Raw genomic sequence first — 17,629 nt, forward strand, 5'->3', positions numbered from 1 at the left:
GAAGAAGCTTGAGAGAAATGGTGTTGTGTGCTGCCAAGGTGTTAAAGGAATGAAAGGAAAGGGGGATACCCTTTATATAGGGGTAAGTATGCTGCGTAAAAGAGAGTATGCGGCCAAGAGGTGAGTGTGCGGCCGCACACCCATGTGTACGGCCGTACACTCCCCTTAAGGGTGTGTATGGCCCGGTTTTGACACTATACGACTTTTTGACTCATTCCTAAACTCAACCTTGGTCATACTCAAGCTTAGAACACTTAAATAAACCCTTAAACAGCACTAGAAGTCAACAAAACAAGTTTAACATTGATTGAATTTGACTAAGTGTACAAGATAGAAGTTCCGGGTTGTCACATTGCATGTCATAAAAGGGTACGGATGACACGCAGATGTGTATCAAGGAAGACCCTATCATTAAGGAAGATGACACGCATTTGTGTGTCGTAGCCTTACAACATGCATTTATGACACGCAATGTGTGTCAAGGAAGGCTCTGTCATAAAGAAGATGACACGCATTCGCGTGTCGTAACCTTACGACGCACTGCATTGCGTATCATTAAAGCGCCTGCATTAAAGAAAGACGACACACATTTTTGCGTGTCATAAAGCTTAAAAGTTTTAAAATTTATATATTTTGATAGTTTACTAATTTACTAATTTTCAAAATAAATAACACATTAAAGGTCTCATAATACATAATAAAATACCATAAATAAGAAAGATAACTCATTGCACTAATATGTCAATTACAAATAATCATTCAAATAGTAAGTAAATGTAATACATTGCTAATATTGCATTATATTTATTATAGAAAAACAAAACATATACAACATTAAAAGGAACCTGTGAGTTAATTATCCTTTGACAATCTTCATGGCAGCTTTAAGCCTTGCAACTTCACCACTTGAAGATGCATCAACTCAACCAATGTCAACTCTTCACCACTTGAAGACGCATCAACTTAACCAACGTCAACTCTTTTTCTACCAGTTTCCTGCATTTGGGGACATAAAATGTGTTATGTAGTTACAAAAAAGTAAATTGTGTTTTTTCAAGTCAAATTAATCAAGTATGTTTCTATTTAAATGCGTGAAATAGCAACTTATTTTGCAAGAAATAGCAAAGTACATTGTTATTTACTGTACTTGCCCAATGTGACTGTAATTGGCCCTCAAACAAGAATTAGCACATGATGAAGACTGTATAAGCCCTAGAAATTCTAGAAAATATCAAGAAACCATTCAAATATTGATAAAAGAGAAGTTTTTATAGTATTAACCTGACAAACGATTCTTCGAGACTGTTACAATAGATAAAGTTAATATTGTCTAAGTTCAAAGAAAAAGATGTAACAGCCCAAAATCCCAATAAAAATTTTCATTTTTAATTAAGAAATTCATTTCCATAAATCATAAAATTTCAATCACAATTGTTTTCAAATCCATAACATCAAATAGTTTGTTCATAAAATCAAAGTGTCCCCTAACAAAATGCCAGAGAGTGCATGTCGCACCATCACGTCGGGCCCTTGCCCTTAGATCCTGAAGTACTTGAAACAACCAACAAACTATAAGTTAATGCTTAGTGAGTTCCCAGAGCATACCCCACATAATCTACATAACCATATACTCCATATCAATCACATAAGCCATGCATATAAACATATAAGGATTCCCTGGAAACCCTCCACAGTCTTACTCTGGGTACCCTGGAAACCCTCCAGGAAATTAGCCCATTGCCTCGAGAACCCCTTGAGGTCTTAATTTAGGATTCCATGGAAACCCTCCAAGATCTTACACCCTAGTGCCTCGGGAACCCCCTGAGGTCTTTACTTATGATGCCATGGAAACCCTCCAAGGTCTTACACCCAAGTGCCTCAGGAACCCCCCGAGGTCTTTCATGCAATTACCACAAATACAACTAACATACCACATAGAAAATAAGCAACTAGCACATCACATAGCAATAATAGGCCGGCTTGGTTCCTTCGACCCATTGGTATGGTGAGGGACTCACCTCTCAAGAAATGCTAAACTGATAAGATCCAATCCTAACTCACACTCTGAACTCAACCATCTACAACCAACATGTAATCACTTCAATGAAACCCCAAATTTGTTAGGTTGTGTGTACTATAACACTCCTATGGTGCACATACAACCCTAATAGCTTTGGATCTAAGTTTTCTCTAGTTATATATGTAATAAAATTTCCAAAGCATGAAGCCCATAACTAGCATACAATTTTGGTACATGAATCATAAAACTAGTTAGAATAATACCTCTGTATTGTAGCTTGTAGTTTTGGTCTTTCAAGAGCTTAGCACCTCAAGTGTGATGCCTCAAATGGTTCACAAACACCATGAACAAAGGAGGACTTTGAGAGAGAGGTTAAGCACCACCAAAATCGGCTAGGGTTCTCTTAGAACTCATTAGGTGTCGATTTTAGCTAAGGGATAACATATATATAGTGTAGGATTCCAAGAGTCATGGGCAAACCCTAATCCATACACTTAGGTTATGATCCATATCTTATGTGGGCTAACTCTTCAAGGATACTTACATAAACTTATCCTATCATGGATTAATAGCCCAAACTCTCTCTCTCTCTCTCTCTCTCTATATATATATATATATATATATATATATATCATTGATTTTGGTTTCTTTTTAACTTCTAAATCTGAAGAACTTTGATCACTTGATTCAAAAATTCTTGCTTTAGTTCTTGACCAAGGAGTGTCGTCGATAGTATTCTTAGATGACACTTTATCACGAGGCTCAGGAGATATTGAAGAATCATATGGAATAGAAGACTTTGATTGATCTCCAGATTCATAGTTGATAACAGAGCACTGAGGAAAAATGCTAAGAATTTCATTTACCGAATGAACTTCACCATTTGATATAGGAAATTTCAATAAAATCTTAGTGGAGGGCAAAACATACTCACAATGAGGAGGTTGGTGGAAAGGATCAAAAGCAGATAAATGAGATACACATTTGGTGTTACCATTAGGGTTAGTAGTGCAATATGTATTAATTAAAGCTTGATTTATAAAATAGGTACTTACAAATCTACTTTTAAACTCTTTCTCTACGCAGTCAGCGTTATAAAAGGTTTGTTTAGTCTCAACCTTTTTTATTAAGGAAACAACACCTTCTATATCGCCTCCAAGAATTACCTCACACTGATCAGGAATATAATCATTAATAATTTGTAACATCCCAAAAATCAAGGATAAAAGTTTCTTTTTTATTATAATAAAAATATAGATGTAACTTGATCTAAACATTTGAAAACACTTCTAATTAACACAATTATCAGAGTTGAATCCCAAAATCACATATTGCGGAAAACACGGGTCTATGTGTTGCGATCAAGTCGGGCCCTTCACTTCCGAACTAGAAGTACATGAAACCAAAACCATAAATTGTAAGCATGAAGCTTAGTGAGTTCCCCAAATACCACTATAACACAAACATATTGTCAGACATATCTGGGTGCCCGACCTACCATGCCGAGCATATTTGGGTGCTCGACCTATCCTAGTCAGGCATATATGGGTGCCCGACCTACCCTGTGATCTTATTCCAACTGATTACGGGGTATATCCCACCCCCTACCACTACCATATAAAATCATGCATATCTCACATAAACATCAAGCAATACATACCACCTTAATAATTATCATAAAGACAATCATTAAGCTATATGAATACTAGTGGGCCGGCCTTGGTGCCTTTGACCCATAGATTCTACGAAGGTAGACTCACCTCAAATGCAGAAGCTCACTGAAAGAAATCCTTAGCTACTGCCCTGACGACTTCCTAAGCTATCAATACCAAACATATAATAGCAATTGAGTTCTAAAACATGATCCATAATCAAATCTTGGGGAAAAATAACCATTTTACCCCTGGCCCAACAAGACTCTCAACTAAGGCCCAAGCCCGAAACCAAACTAGCCCGAAAACCATAGGATCCATAAAATCCCACTAATGGCCCAACTTTCCAAATTAGGCCCAAACCCTTACATGGGCCTTTCCTAAAGTCGATTTACTTTTTCTAAACCAAAACATATAAACATCGTTATCCCAACAAAACCCCATGCAATGCAAGCCCATAAGATAGCCCGAACCAGAAATGGCACCACAAGGCCCAATAAGGCCTAATAACCTAAACTAGTCCCAAATCCATCATGGACCTATCCCAAGAAAGCCTAATATCCAAAAAGGCCTAAAATACTGAATGGTCAACCTTAGTCAACTCCTGGTCTAAGGTCCAAAGCCAAAAAAGTCAACAAAATAAGATGAGTCAACCAGGCCAAGTACGCCCTTCGTACTCATCTGGTATGCCAAGCGTACACCCTTTGGGTTCAGTACGTGCAGCGTACCAGGTGGGTACGCCTAGCATAATCCCTTGGACTCCAAACTTCTCCAGTAAGCACTTAATCACTTCAACCCTTGCTCCAACTCTGCAGTCTGATTCCTATGGATGACTTTTCAAGTAAAGTTGGCAACTTTACTAGTTTGCATGGCTTAATGGGAATCTAGAGCTCAAAAGATCTTAATGGATGGTCTTAACTCATGCATGACCTCAAAAACTCCACAAAGCTTGCACCTTTATGAATGAGGGGCCCTTACAATGTCCAGATCTACTAGATTGAGCTCCTAAAACAACCTTAGCTCACCAAGACCAAGAAAAAGGACTAAAATGGCCAACAACCAACCCAACGTAGATCTATGAAATGAGAAAACAAGATCAAATCTTTTTACCTCCAATGGAATGCAAAATATGGAAAACCTATGGATCTACAAGCTCCTTTCCAGGTGGTGATTCTTCAACAAGCTCCAAGCTCTTCAAAGTATACAAAAATGTTCAAAAATCCTTCACAATGACTTAAATGCTCCAAGATATGACTAAAGGTCATCTTCTATGGTTTAGGAGGCTAAGGGATGGATACAAGATTAGGTTCATGAAAGAAATCAGGTTTAAATAAGGGTAAAGGGTCTTAATTTAGGGTTTCATGGCTGAAGGGATTACACCCCGCGTACCCCTTGGTATGTTGAGCGTACTCAAAAACCACCCGCGTCCATTATCCATAGCTACGTCGGGTGTACCCTAGCTTACGTTGGGCTTACTCACACGCATGCCACTTTGCATGCATGGGACTAATTTGCCAAATGTTTCCCATTAGGGCTAAAACTGTCAATAACTTCAAAATGCCATAACTCCCTCATCCTAGGTCCGTTTCCAACGAACCTTATATCCACGAAAAGGTGGAAAGAAGCCCTACGCTCCTAACAACACACCCAGACCTTAAAGCCTCCCGAACAAAACCCAAAAACCATAAAATATCGAGATATCGAATTACGATTATACCCTTGGCCTCCGAAGACACAATCAAACACTTGGATCACTTATACTATGACACCCACATCCGAATTGGGCCAAATCCTTCCTTTCCCATGGCCCTAAGCCTCATGAAAACTGATGATTGGGCTGAAGCACCGATCAATGGAGCAAATCTAAAACTGAGTGTTACATAATTCTTGTAACATTATAGTGAGAAGAAGCCCAGTTTTTTAAAATAAGTTGAATGCATCTAGCATGACCAACAACTTTTTCTTTTTTAGAAGGAATAAAATTTTTGGTCATTGAAATATAAGTGTTTTCCTTTTTTTAAAAGAGAATGATATTTTTCAAAAAATGAGAGTTTTTCTATGAGATTTTTTACCTCAATTTTAAGAGAATAACTTTCTTCGTTTGAAACAGATAAATCAAAACGCAAGTGATCAATCGTGTCAGATTTTTTGATGTTTTGGATGGAAGAATAGTTAACATGATTTTTTACATGATACGGTAAGGTTGAGTCCCAATCATAATTAAGGTCTGCAGCAGCTTGAGAAAGATATTGTCAATAGAGTCAACATTGTTATTCAGTGTATCAACATAAGTTTCAATGATCTGGGCAATGGGACACTTACCTTTTGAAACTTCGTCATTTGAGAGATTTTCTTTATCAAAATAGATGATAGTTTGATCATCATAGCTTGTGCAGTTGAGTAGGTTTGAACCAAACAATAGATAGATAGAATATGGGAGTGATTTTCCAATAGCAACTCTCGCATTTACATCGAGATTTAGCACCCTTTTCTCTTCCTTGTTGTATTCTAGCACATATTTCTTCTTTAACTCACTATTAGATGCACCATCATTGGATGATTGATGCATAACAACGATGGGATCCTTGTTGATGATGTTAATCATGTCATAGTCCATGATCTCGAGAGCGTCCTTGGCCTTTGATTTCCAAGTAGTAAAGTTGAGCTCATCAACAGGAGAGATATTGTTGCAAGCAAATGATTTAGGATTGTAAGAGGTCGACATAAAGACTTGAGTGTATCAAAAACCTACTCTGAAACCAATTGAAGGTTTGTATCGATCGAATACAGTTCAAGTATAATTAATAAAGAACAAACTAACTTAACAAAGATCGAACAGAAAAATAAAGAACACGAGTAATCAAAAAGATGTATTTCACCAAGAAAAGGGTGTTCTTACCAAGAGAACGAAGGTCACAAAGACGGTCACGAAGACTTACATTAGGGTTTCACCCTAATGTAGATTATATATGATTACATAGCATACATCCCACTAATTAAGGGATATATACCTATTCTAAGTAAAGATCTGATCCTTATCACCAAGATTAAGGATCAAATATATATTCTATACATATCCGTATAACTGCCTAATATGACCAAAGGGCTTCTAGCCCAGCGGTACCGAGTGTTGCCTTCCCTCATAGAGGTTGAGGGTTCGAGTCTCATTGGAGACATAGGTGGAATTAGGAGTAGTTTATGAGTAGAGTAGATTTTCCATTCTAAAAAAACTGCCTAATATACAAATAGTAAATAAGATCATTATCTTCACGCTGATGCTGATAAGGTATTGAGGAATTGGCACTAGTGGTCGGCGTATAAAGTGTTGACTCATCAGATCATAAGTTGTGAACTTACGAGAAGAAGCAGTCAGAATAATGTCATCGATATATAATAGGAGATATGTTGTGTCGGCTCCATGGTGGTAGATGAAGAGAGATGAGTAAATGAGAATGTGTTGAAACCCCTTATGAAGAGCATGTTAGTAAACCGTTGATACCAGGCCTTGGGGGCTGTTTAAGACCATAAAGAGATCACTGAAAGTGGAAAACATAATCTAGTTGTTGAGTATCATGAAATCCTGGGGGTTGATGCATGTATACAGTCTCCTGAAGGTGACCATAAAGAAAAGCATTCATCACATCAAGTTGATGAATAGACCTATGTCACACCCCAAAACCAAGAACGGCGGAAACGTTATGGGGCGGAGGACGTCATGTAAGGTAATCACAACACAGTAAATGTAAATAAGCAAACAACATCATCCATTGCATTAAATATATATTTTTAATACAAGCGTGTTCTGTATAGTTTTAGACACCAAAAATATAACGTAAATCAAAATAATAATATGATGAGTCTTGAGTGCGCTCCATCATCTCAAAAGCTGGCATCGGTACCTGTCTACTGATGACCTGAGAATACAAGTTATTTTGAAAGAGTTTATCAGCATTAAGCTGGTGAGTTCATAAGTATTTTAATGTCGGTGTTTGTTTATCAAAAACATTTGAACATGTCTCAAATATAAGCTCATGTATGTAAGTGTTTGTAAAAGTTTGAATCTCTCAGAAAAACCTATATTTTCTAAAATAGTAGCCTTCTACCAAGGCTTTAACTGTTTTGTATGTTCACTTGTTGTAAAAGTGTGTAATTTCCCAAGTGCAACTATCTTTTAACAAAATATAGTTTGTACATTAAAATTCAAGTGAGGTTATCACTAAAAATATGTAATGGGTAAATCATTGTAGTACTGTAGCTTAGTTTTATAGTGACTACTGCTGTACTAATTACCTTAAACCGGATTTATATTAAGGTATAATGTGATAATTGCACCATACTATCGACTGATAACAACGACATAAAGAACGGTCGTAATAACGGAATGACGTTTGGCACCCGCAGACCTGCAGGTCCGGCTGTAGCTAGCAGCAAGGTGTAGGATAGTCAATTCAGTATAGATCTATACGCAAACTCAACGCTCTCCCTCCAAGAGAATTATGGCTACAACTCGGGCCATGACATTTAAGCCATGCTCCGATACTGTGGATCACATTTGTTATCGTATTCTTGCATATGTGATGAAATGTTTCTCGTTCTAGTATATATGTTCTCATAGTATAGTTGCATATATTCTCTTCCTAGTATAGACTCATGAATGAACTGACTCATTGATCTAGCAGTTGTAATAGTATGATTCTGTGTTACCCCGATGGTAACTTACTAATGGTGCGTCTAGTACGTATGAATATGGAAGTACTTTTATGTCTATATATGTATATTTGATATATAATTAATATAGAAATGACCTTCGGATGGTCACCCGAAATCCCACCAGACCACATCCAAATCGAGAAAAAGGAAATAGGGTGGATGGCCTTCCTAAGCCCTTTAAACATTATTTATACATCTATACATATATGGGCATGCAATTTATAATATAAAAGCGTAAATAAGTATTTATAAGACATTTGAAACATAAGTATTATTTTTAAAGAAAGATCGACTTGATGTCAATCTATAAAACAATTTGAAGGCATAGATTTGATTAACACAGTTTAAGTATACGGAACATTTGTTCAAATCACAGTTGTAGTATAAATTTGAAAAGTAAATGGGTTTGGAAAACATTTTGAAGTAAAACAGTTTGATAGACAGTTTGAATAGTGATAAAATCACTGGTTTCCCTAGTTATTAATCACATGTGATTAATGCAATCACATGTGATTGAAGCAATAACTATAAGTATTTAACTTGTATCCCCCCCCCCTTGAAAGCATATAAAAGAATTTATAGAACATTTAAAAGGTAAATTAAGGGGTATGAAACTCACTTGATTGATTGAAGAAAGCGAGAGGGAAAACCGGGCAGAGTTTCATCTCGGGAAATGGATTTTTCTTGGGATTCTCAGAAATCTCGGGAGTAAAATCAACCCTCGGGACTTGAGCAAAAAGACCAGAGCTTCGGGTTTGAACGGGCACGAAAATCGAGGCAAGATCGTGAGAGAAAAGAGAGAAGTGAGCAAAATTTCCGGAAAGCCTCGCATTCTATTTATAGGAAGGCTGAACCGCCTCGGTACGCGGGGCGTACGCTCGTACGCAGCGTGTACGCGTACGTCATGCATGACCGAAGCCTCGACTGCCTCGGCTTCGGATGGGACGGATCGGTGGGGAGGCGGGTCAGACGGGACGGCGGGTCGGATGGGACAGCGGGTCGGACGGGTCGGAAACCTCGGATAGGGCGACGTGGACGATCCGAGGCCCTTGATCTGAGTACGCGGGGCGTACGAAGGTACGCAGGGCGTACTTCGGTCCTATCCGATGACTCCCCTTCGGATAATACCGGGAGTTTATAATTAAATTTATATTTATTTTAAATAAACTTCAAAAATTCATATCTCCCTCATACGAACTCCGTTTTTGACGTTCTTTATATCCACGCGAAGGTGAGACCAAGATCTACAACTTTCGTTTAGATTCCGTTGGCAAATTCCGAAATTATTTTTATTATTTATTTATTAAAATGATGTGTTTAAAGAATTTCTTCAAAAATTCATAACTTCTTCATCCGAAGTCAGATTTTAGGGTTCTTTATATGTACGAAAACCTTGATACGATTCCCACTACTTTAATTAACCCAAATAAGATTTTAGGAAAATTATATTTTGATCTAGATTTGATCGGTTTTACATTACATTGTCTCGAAATATCGGGTTGTCACAACCTAGATGTCGCAATACTCAACACAGTACATATGGTGGCCGGTTTGACAACTGAGCTAAAGGTCTCGTCACAATCTGTTGTGACATGCTCATCAGGGGATTGGTTGCTTGTAGACGATTTTATCCTGGTGCTTTTCCTGTGAACACAACATAGAAGAATTGTTAAAGGACGACCGGGGGTTCTCCCAGGACGTCACATTGAGGATCAAGTTAGTCCTCGCTTAGAGAGAGTTTAGGGTAAATTGTCTAGAGAAGAAGATGGATCCCCACCTTGGGCAGGAAGAGATCCTTTTATACATTTTTCTAACGGAATGAAGTGACTCTTCCATGAGGGAGTGAGACATGGCACCCTCTTATTGGGAGGAGTATACCCACGATAACTAATTGCCAGGTGACTTCAGTTTTGGGCGTCACCAGGCTCCTTGTCATGACCTGATTGGTCATAAGAGAATGAGAAGATTATGAGGAATATTCTTTCCTCATGAGGGGAAGCGAGCTACTAGCTTAACGTTGGCCTACTCAAGCCAAGGTAGTGTCTCGGCCATGGTCCTGGCTTGATAACGCCCCGTTAGTGTTTTCCGTTAAGTTTAATGTGGCTGCATACGGTAACGTTAACAAGTCCCTTAGACCAATAGGCTTATATGTTTGTGACATAGAAGAGTCGTTATGGTCTACCTATAGACACGTGGCAGATTGTTATTTCTAGTTTGTGCGATTGTCAGGAAGAAATCGTCATTCTTCGGCGACTTCATGATGAGACGGTTTGCTACTCCTTTAGTAGCATTTAAACCCTTGTTCCTCCAGGCGTTTTCCTCCTCACTCTCTGCCTCTCTCTTTTTGCTTTCTTGCCTCAAAGAACCCTTTTGACCTTTTCTTTGCATTCATCCATGGCTACTACTCGTCCTTCTGGAAGGGAACTTACTGTTGAGGAATGGGAGTCCTTTCAGTTCTGATTTGGGTTTGTACCCGAACATAGGGTTCAAATTCCTCTTCCTGATGCATCGCTCTATAGTCCTCCCATGGGCAAGGTCGGCATTCTGATTTCCTTGTTCGAGGGGGTCTGCGTTTGCCCACTACAGCCTTTTTTAACCTGATCATCCATGAATATGGGTTTTCCATGAGGGAACTGACCCCAATCGCCATAAACAAGATAGTGGGTTTTGAGCTTCTCTACCATTCCCTAGGCCATCAGCCAACTGTCCCGGGATTCAAGCATTTTTTTTCAATGCTTCCACCTAGTCTGGGACTCGAACCCTTTCTCGTAGGCGAGGAGTCCCTACCCTCATTCATGATAAAAAAATCCAATAAGAATTGGCAGGAGAAGTTTTGTGGGTGAACAACAACCTTCTGGTGCTTAGCTATCCGAGGACTAAAGCGTATGTGGACTGCACTCAAACACTCTTTGGTGCTGAAAAAGAGTTGGTTGATGCCCTAGAGAAGGTCAGCGTCAATGGTGAGGACTAGCTCGACTGCTTCTTGGCCGCTGGTGGAATGAGCGCCGCTTAGAGGGCTCGTGGGAAGATGCCCGAGCTTTTCGTCGAGAAAGAAGGTATGATGTTTTTTCTTCTGTTTTCACTTACCCTCTTTCCCCCCCCCCCCCCCTTTACTTGGAAAAGCGCATTAAAAATTGGTAATCTTGTTAACCGTTGTTGTCTTTGTTTTGTTGTCAGGTGTGGAGGAGGTTATCTCCTTAGAGAAAGCTCTTCAAGGTTTATTTGATGGTGATCTTATGTGTCGCGACGTCGACCTTGTAGAGACTTATCCACCCCTTTGTTTCTCGTCGGGGAATTGAGGCTATCATCGGTTCAGAAAGTGTTGTCGGCGCTGGCGAGGATCTAGATCTGTAGGACGTTATTGTTACTAGTGCTTCTTAGAAGGATCCTGCCCCTTCCGGGTACCCAAGGAGTCTCCGTCGTGTCAAGAGGCGATTCGCTTTTTTGGAAGCCTCTTCTGGAGGTAGTGCTGAGATGGCTAGAACCGAGCCTCCTCTTCGCAAGAAACATAGTCTAAGTTTCTTGCTAGGGGGTTCCAAGGGTTCCACCAGTGCCCCCGATGAAAGTCCTCTGAAACTGCTAGAGGGGGCACACAACAGGGCGACTAAACTGCACGGTCATACAGAGAAAGGAAACATTGACATGATCAGCCCTAATCCTACTGCTGAAGGAGCTAAGCCGAAGATTGGATATGGGCCCTCTCAGGGTCTTAACTTCTTCTAGTAAAACATGAATTGTCCCTCCTTCTGCAGGGTCTCATTCAGGCGCCTACAATCCATCTTGGAGCCTAACCCCCAGAGATCTCGTGTCCGACCACGACACTGCTCTTGAATGGTGTCAGCATGCTTTTCCACCCGCCACAACTGAAGCTTTGTCCATTTTGGCGGATAAGCACATGGGCGACGGTCTTCGCTATGCCACTGCCCAAGTGTCATCTTACCTAGTTTCAGCTGTCGAGCGCATTTCCGACATAGAGACTATCCAGTCTCATGTGGACAAGATGAGAATTGAATGTGCAAAGCTGAAGGCCCAGGCGGCGAAGATGGAAGCCGAAAAGCACAATTTGGAGGCCCAGCAAGAGCTGGCATTGTGCGAGAAGACAAGCTTGAAAGAACACATGGCAAAGCTGGACAGGGAGGAGAAGTGCTTGAATGATCGTGTGGGGGCCTTGACCTTGGAAAACACCGGCCTAAGCGAGCGAACGGCAGAGCTGGAGGCAGACCTGGTTGGGGAAAGTTCCGCAAGAGGGGTGTTGGGAAGTATACTTCGTGGATCCTTTGTGATGGGCTCAGACCGGTTGTGGACAGGGAGATCAAAAGCCCCCAGTTTCTCAAGGGTTTGGTTCATGTGCAGGCATCTTGCGTTGTGGCAGGCGTGGAGTAGGGGAAAAGAGCTTCAAGAGAATTGGTGGTTGTCGGGGAGTTTTATCCAGAGGTAGAGGTGGATGTGGCCACCGAGACTCGAGAGATGGAGGACGCCATTGCGGCGTTCTCGAAGACAGATTTTGCTGGCTCTCTCCAACTTGAAGACACATATTTGGTCGGGCTCTGTGTTCTTTGTCACGATGCTCAGAGTGCCCTTGCCCACAAGTAATGTTATTTGCTTGGTTTGTTTTGATGTAACTTCTGCGAACAATATTTTCTATTTCTCTTTTTTTTTTGTCTTTGCTGCCCTTAGTGGCAGTCCTAAAGTCCGGGAGTCCGCGATTTGACAATGTTCGCTTTTAATTCATAGATGTGAATGTTTCTTATTATCACGTATATTCTTTTGTTTAGCTGCTTTGTAAATGGTTTATGTTAGCCATCACATAGTATTTATGCAGGGCTTGCTTAAATCCCTAGTCTGAGTCCTTTTACTTGTGAACTCTTTATGCTTTACTCATGCTAGTCTTTGAGAAATCTGTTCTGACTTACTGCTTAAAGACCCTAGGTGTAGTCAAAAACACTTCTGTTAGTTTGAATCCACTTTCCCTCAATGGTTTTAAATAATAATTATGACAATTCTGTTGGTTACCAATTAAAACATTATTAGCAATTAAAATCCAAATTTACTAATATTCAATTAATTCAAGTAGATATATGTATAATCACACATAATCAATTATTAAATAGAATTGGAGTTATGTAAGATTGAGTTGACAAACACAAATTATGGTCACAATATGAGTTCTCTAGCACAACTAAATTCGATAATTCAATTGCTTATCTAAGATTGGTTCGATCTTAGCTCTAATAATCTAATATTCACTAAATTACTAGGTAATCAAATTCATGCAGATTAATTGTCGCTAACTACACAGAATGAGAATTTAAAGCAATTTAGTTATCAAATTAAGCATGCTAGGCGTAATCAATCAAACACAAGACATTAACCAACAAGAAAAGTATAAATTACTATAAAAAAACCTTGAGTTCAAGCTTCATCTAGCTAACAGAAGCAGCTAGATTTAGCTACTCATTCTAACAAATAAAAATAAAGTCATAATTGAAAACATCATAATGTACCAAACTAGAAAGTGGATTATGAACTTCTTCTTCTTCTTTGGTATTAGAACAATTCCCCAACCTTCTCTCTTCTGAAATTTGACTCCTGGAACCCTTCTCAAGTCAGCCAACCTTCTTAAAGTCGTAGGGATCAAGGACTTATATATTTTTCGAAATATCCCCACTCACGTCGTGAGAATAGAAGTCTCACATCGTGAGTTTAGTAGTTATCCGTGTTTAACAAGGACTCTTGATCCGCGATGTTTATCTCCTAGAAGTCCTTACTCACATTGTGGGTCTTTAATACTCACTTCGTGAGTACATATTTTCTTATTTTTTATCTTTCAAGCCTTTATCCTACAAAGTTCAATTCTTTAACGCTTTTAATCCTTTTTCTTCAAAATCTCTTCTTTTTTGCTGTACAATATAATTTAACTTTATAAGTACCATTTATCCATGCAAATAGCCAAAATGTTAATCAAAATGTAATTAAATATTGCCTAAAAATATGTATAAATATGGCAATATCATAAAGTAATTTTTGTTGGTTAAATTTACATTCCAAAATTAATACACAAATGTCTTTGCTAACATTCAATTTATCTTTGACACTCGTTTTAAGAATAGAAATGACGCATGCTCTGCGCATTCCAGGTTCTTGGGATTGCACGCCCGTCCTGGGCTTCTAGTATGTAAGCGCCATTCTTATGGGCTTCCATAATTTTGTACAGTCACTCCCAAGTGACACTGAGCTTTCCCAATGGCTCGGCATGGCTGGACTCATTTTTCCTTAGCACCCATTCTCCAACTTTGAAATTCTTGACCCGGACTTGGCGGTTGTAATAGTTCTCGGCACGCGATTTGTTCAATGTTTTCTGTGCGGCCTCACGTTGTTCATCTAGCATGTCCAAGTCCTGGCGTCACCCTTCCTCATTGGCTGTTTCCTCAAAAATCTCTGTTCGCAGTGAGCCAACCACTATTTCCAATGGGAGGACTGCTTTCGTCCTATAGGTTAGGTTGAATGGTGTTTCTCCCGTGCTTGACCTTGCAGTGGTAGAATATGACCACAGCACTGTTGGGAGCTCATCCACCCAGGCAGACTTTGATCTGAGTAACCTTTTCTTCAAACCATTGAATATGGTTTTGTTTGATATCTCAGCTTTTCCTTTGGTCAGAGGGTGCGCCACGGACGTGAACCGGCGGTGAATTTTCTTGTCTTCACACCACTCCTTGAAGGGGCTCCCTTCAAATTGTGTGACGTTGTCGCTTATGAGAACTCTGGGTGTACCAAAGCAAGCCAATATATTTTTTACCATGAACTTTATCATTTGTTTTCCTATGAAAGTGGTCAGCAATTCCGCTTCTATCCACTTTGTAAAGTAATCTATGGCGAACAACAAGAATTGCACACCCCCTGACGCTGGTGGAAATGGATCCACTATGTCAATCCCCCATTGATGGAAAGGCCAGGGGCTGGTGATGTTGGTCAACGGCAAGGCCGGTTGATTCTGTAAAGGAGCGAATGCTTGGAATTCTTTGCATTTCTTGGTTAGGGCTACTGCCTTGTTGTATATGTTCGACCAATATACTCCCAGGCGGAGTATTTTGCCCATGAACGCTCGAGCGCCTTCGTGTGCAGCAGCGTCTCTAGAATGACTTTCTTCCAAAAGCATTTTCCCTTCTATCTTAGAGATGCACTTTAGCCATGGGCTTAAATACCCTCTTCGATACAATTGGTTGTCTCTGATTTTAAAATGTGACGCCCGGATCTTGACTTTCCTCGCTTCTTATGGGTCGTCCAGGAGTGCACCATGGCACAAGTAATCGATCTATGGTTTGGTCTATTATGGGATAGTCGAGACTGTATTAACCCTTTGGTTATCAAAGCTTCTTTTTGGGAGCACTTCACTAACACTTTCTTTGTTAGGTGATCATAGGAAGTTGAGGCTAGCTTGTTGAGAGCATCCACCGTCGCATTCTTTCCCCGAGAAATTTGTTTTATTGACAAGTTTTTAAATGTGCTTGTTAACCTGCGGACTGCATCTAGGTATTTCTGCATTCTTGGATCTTTTTCTTCATATGTTCCATTTATCAGGTTTGTGATAAGTAATAAATCACTGAGAGTTGCTAATTGTTTTCCACCAACCTCTTTTACCAACCTCAGGCCCACTAGAAGTGCTTCGTATTTCCTCTGTGTTATTGGATACCTGGAAATTGAATCGCAGTGCGTAAGTGATTTCTTCGCCCTTGGTGCTTTGAAGGATCAGGCCTACGCATGAACCTTCCTTACATGTCGCACTGTCGGTGTATAACTTCCAAAGTTCTTTTCCAGCTTCAGGTTCCAATGAGTCAACAGAGATTGTCGTCGGTACTCCCTTGATTGTATATGGGATGTCGACTAGGAAGTCTGCGAGGGCCTGGGCATTGATGCTAGTCCAGTGGTGATAATTGATATCGTGCTCGCCTAATTCTATGGCCCACTTGACTAGGCGCCCAGACTTTTCCGGCCTTAGCTGAACTTGCTTTATCGGATAGCTAGTTAGGACATCCAACTTGTAGGCATGAAAATAATGTTGTAGCCGCCTGGCAGCGTATACCAAGGCGAGGGCCAGTTTCTCTAAGGCTGGGACCTGTTTGCCTTCCCTTTCCACCGCCAAAAAAGGAGGAGATAGCTTCTTCCGAAGCGGCTAAATACATATGTAGTGTCTCCCCTGGTAGCGGTCAAGCGAGAGCCGGTACTTGGTGCAAGGTGCCTTTCAGTCGTTGCAATTCTTCGTCTTCTTTTATGGTCCATTTGAATTGATTTTTATCTAAGCAACCTTTGAGGGTTTGGTATAGAGGAAGCGCCTCTTCTGCTGATTTGGCGATGAATATTTCCAATGTCGTTAGCCTACCATTGATCTCTTGTACACCCTTGAGGTTGTGGTTAGTTTTCGACTCGAGGAACTCTTGGATTTTGGTGGGATTGGGCAGAATCCCTTCCTTGGATATCTAATACCCAATGAATTGACCTTCCTCTACACTGAAGGTACACTTAGCCGGGTTTAACCTCATATGCGCTTTAGCTAGCATTTTAAAAGTTTCTTCCACATCATGGAGTAGAGTTTCTTCGTTACGGCTCTTGATTACCATGTTATCAACATAGACTTTGATATTTCTGCCGATTTGATCCGCGAATATCTTGTCCATTAGTCTCTGATATGTAGCCCCCACGTTTTTTAGTCCAAACGGCATTTTCTGATCATAGAAAGTGCCCTTCTCGGTGTGAAAGGTTGTTTTAGCCTCATCCTCTCTTTTCATTTGTACCTGATGATAAACTTTGTACGCTTCGAGGAAACATTTGAATTGAAACCCTTCAAGTAATTGGACTTTCTAATCGATCTTCGGGAGAGGATAACAATCCTTTGGACAAGCGTTAATAAGGTATGAGTAATCAATGCACATTCTCCATGACCCATTGGCTTTCTTTACCATGATAGGATTTGTTGTCCAAGTCGGGAACATTGCTTCCCTGAGTATGTCGGCACTTACTAAGTCGGCTACTTCTGCATTTATAGGCTTGTTCCGGTCCTCCGCCTGACCCCTCTTCTTTTGTAAGACAGCATTGCTTCCAGGCGTGATATTGAGACTGTGCTCTATAACCTGTCGATCTACACCTGTCAAATTTGTTGGCTTCCAGGCGAAAACAGTGGAATATTGTTTCAGGAGCGCTACCAGTCGTGCCTTGGTCTCGCCTGATAGGTGAGCGCCAATTCGCACGAGCT

Source organism: Lactuca sativa, chromosome 3, assembly GCF_002870075.4.
Source record: "Lactuca sativa cultivar Salinas chromosome 3, Lsat_Salinas_v11, whole genome shotgun sequence".
Taxonomy (NCBI): Eukaryota; Viridiplantae; Streptophyta; class Magnoliopsida; order Asterales; family Asteraceae; genus Lactuca; species Lactuca sativa.